This window comes from Macrotis lagotis, chromosome 6 (genome assembly GCF_037893015.1).
Source record: "Macrotis lagotis isolate mMagLag1 chromosome 6, bilby.v1.9.chrom.fasta, whole genome shotgun sequence".
NCBI classification, from domain to species: Eukaryota; Metazoa; Chordata; class Mammalia; order Peramelemorphia; family Peramelidae; genus Macrotis; species Macrotis lagotis.
Window position 1 is genome coordinate 33036905 of NC_133663.1, and position 3857 is coordinate 33040761.

The 3857-nt window shown below is 36.0% G+C and overlaps 1 pseudogene; it reads left to right on the forward strand.

Moving 5' to 3' along the window:
• The first annotated feature begins 494 nt into the window (after positions 1 to 494).
• On the forward strand, positions 495 to 1275 carry LOC141491608 (large ribosomal subunit protein uL30-like; annotated as a pseudogene).
• Positions 1276 to 3857: the final 2582 nt, after the last annotated feature.

The window sequence follows — 3857 nt, forward strand, 5'->3', positions numbered from 1 at the left end:
CCCTTTTTATATGTAATGGACTCCTTTGCCATTCTAATGAAGCCTATGAATCACTTTATCAAAAAAAATTAAATATATATAACTTAAGAAGATTGCAAAAGAAACCAGTCATTTTGAAATAAAGGGGTAATTTCCCCATCAATCCATCCTGTCTGCATTCTATTTGAGATCCCAGATAAGGAACATGTGCTTAACAGAGAATGGTGATAAATGAATAGAATTAGACACTACATTCTTTCTTTTCTTTCCCTTATGCACAGAATAAGTATTAAAAATTATATTAATAAAACAGACTTTATTAGAAAAAAGGAAATGAAAAGATAGGTTGGATAATGATAAAAGAAAAATAAGAACAGATTTGCTATAATATTTTATGGTTAGCAAAAAGGATTACAAAACCTCATAATCCTTATATCATTGTTGGGAGGTCGATGCTTTCATTATTCCCATTTTACAGATAAAGAAAATGGGACGCTCTTTTTCTGACTGGAATCATGGCGGGTGTAGAAGAAAAGAAGAAGCTACCATCTGTTCCAGAGTCTCCTCTGAAAAAACAAAAGGCTTTTGCAATACTTAAGGCCAAGCGCCTGAAGAAGAAGGTGGCAATAAAAAAAAGCTCCATAAAATATGGAGAAAAGTTATCTATGAAAAAGCTAAAGCTCACCATAAGATGTACAGAAGCGAAATCCAGTTGGCTAGAATGGCACAAAAAGCTGGCAACTACTATGTACCTGCTGAACCCAAGTTGGCTTTTGTGATCAGAATCAGAGGTATCAATGGTGTTAGCCCAAAGGTCCGAAAAGTATTGCAACTTCTTCAACTTCGCCAAATCTTCAATGGCACTTTTGTTAAGCTTAACAAGGCTTCAATTAACATGCTGAGGATTGTGGAACCATACATTGCATGGGGTTATCCAAACCTGAAGTCTGTGAATGATTTTATTTATAAACGTGGTTATGGCAAGATCAAGAAACAGAATTGCCTTGACTGATAATTCTCTTATTGCAAAATCTCTTGGTAAATGTGGAATTATCTGCATGGAGGACTTGATCCATGAGATCTACACTGTTGGCAAGCACTTCAAAGCTTCCAACAACTTCCTGTGGCCCTTCAAACTTTCTTCTCCTCGGGGTGGAATGAAGAAAAAAGACAACACATTTTGTGGAAGGTGGAGATGCTGGTAACAGGGAAGACCAGATCAACAGGCTTATTAGAAGAATGAACTAAAGGTCTCCACCATGATTATTTTTCTAATGGTCTGTTAATAAAAATGGCTGTGACAAAAAGAAAAAAGAAAATGGGACTCAGACTCTCTTCCAACTTACCTAGGTTCATAAGGCTAGTGTCAGTTCTACAGCACCCCCTCCGTCTTTACCACTTGCCACTGGGATTTGCATTTACTTTATGTCTTCTCCCTCCAAATGGAGTGTAAGCTCCCTGAGAACAAAGACAGTTTTGCTTTTTCCTCTGGTTTTCCTCAGTCCTTAGCATATATTTAACATATAATAAGAACTTAATCAATGCATTTTTATTTATTTCCCTAAAATGAGAGGCCTGGACTAAATGATCTTTAATGTCCCTTCTACTTCAATTGTCTGTGAGTCTATGAGTCATAACATATTTTCTCTTGATAAACAGTTTTTTAAAAGTCTAAACCACAACAGATGATTTTGAATCATGTATAGGATTTCATGGATGGCAAACTACCACCATCAGCAAAAAAAAAGCAACTGCTTAACTCCTTCAAAGAAAGTGTATTTAATATATATATGTGCATATAGATTTTTATTAAATAAATCATATTTTTGTTTAATCCAATATTGTTTTTTAGAACTGAATTTTGTTTAAAGTTTTTAAAATATTTCTGTTTAATTGATGTTCAACCTTGATGGACTTGCTCATTCCATCAGTGACAATTTGTGACTGTCTGCAATGGAGAATACCATCTGTATCCAGAGAAAGAACTGTGGAGTTTGAACAAAGACCAAGGCCTATTACCTTTAATTTAGGAAAAAACTGCTATCTTATTGTCTGATCTTGCTATCACTTTTACCTTAAGGATATGATTTCTCTCTCATCACATTCAATTTAGATCAATATATACCATGGAAACAATGTAAAGACTGATAAATTGTTGTCTGTGGGGGGGTGGGGGGAGGGAAGCAAGATTAGGGGGAAAATTGTAAAACTCAAAATAAATAAAATCTTTTTAAAAATTCTGTTTAAAATATTAATTTTAGAATTGAATCTTTTCTAGCATCAATTTCTTCAGAAATTGAGAGAATAAAGATGACCATGGGAAATCTAAAGATACAGACAGACTTGAGAGAAGGCATGGATCTAGAGTTTCAGAATCTTGCCTACCACTGTCCAAGGGAGATTGTGATTCTTGCCTTGAGAAGAGTCTTGAAACTGGTTTCTTTGTTCACCTGTGAGAGACAGAGCTAGACTAGAATTACATCTCTTTTCTCTCCACCCCTAAATAGTACTAGTCTAAGGGCACAGTTGGTTCAGAAGAAAAGGTTGCTTTCCTGGTCACTGTCTTATAAGGGTGAAGATATTTAAAGCTTACACTTGAGAACTTAGTCTCTTCCCATCTAATGTTGCTGCTGTTTGTCCTTCATTTTTGTAGAAGATTGGGGAGGTCATGCCATGACAAGCACATGAATTGAATTTGAGTGAGAGGGTGCTATATTAAGTCACCAACTTCACTTTCATCCTCCAGAGCCATCTGGGATCAGTGGCCAAATAAGAATCAGGACAACTGGAGATGGCCCTGGATTCAAGGCAATCAGGGTTAAGAGACTTGTCCAAGGTCTTACACAGCTAGTGAGTTTCAAGTGTCATATTGGAACTCACATTCTCTTGATTCCAGGGCTGGTGCTCTATCCACTGCACCACCTACCTGCCCATTTTCTTAAAATTATTACCCTTGTGAAGCATAGTCAAGGGGTTTCCCTTTGTCTCTGCCTCTAGTATAATCTTCTTTTACCATTATATAGATCTCTCTCTCTCTCTCTCTCTCTCTCTCTCTCTATATATATATATATATATATATAATAGATAGATAGATAGATGATATAGATATAGATATAGATATAGATATAGATACATATCTATAAATGCATATAGATAGAGAGAAAGATAGATATATAATCTACTTTTACCACTATATATAGAGAGAGAATAAATATATTTCCACCAATGCAGATTGTACAAAGGACCATCAAAAATAGTGAATAAAGTCATTCATCCATAACTGTAGAAAACAGAAATAAGAAAAGATATATATTTGGTTCAGCTAGGTTGCACAGTGGATAGAGCATCGGCCCTGGAGTCAGGAAGACCTGAGTTCAAATGTGACTTCAGATATCTAATACTTACTTAGTTGTGTGACCTAGGGCAAGTCACAACCCCATTGCCTTGCAAAAACTAAAGGGAAAAAAAAGAAAATATATAGTCTAGACTATACCAGAAAATACTCTTGCTTGGAGAATGATGGGATTACTACTCAAATCAAAAGACCCTATCTCATAGAAGATGAATTTCATGAAGTCTCTAGGAAGGAAAGCTAGAAATGAGGGGTGTATTGAAGAGCTGGGTTCTCCTACACATCTGCTACTTCTAAATTCCATCTTTCTCTCTATATGTCTTTAGTTAGTTCTGAAGAGAGTCTGAAACTACTTAAACTTTTCTTAAAGTAATGAAGAATGTCCCTCCCCAGCAAAGCTCTCATACCAACTCTATCCCTCAAGCAGACTTGCAGAGTCTGCTCCAGACCTGGAAATCGGAGTTGAGTTGGTTGATTTGATGGAATAGGCTGCCTTAGGAACTAGTGAATTCCCCATTTTCTGAAG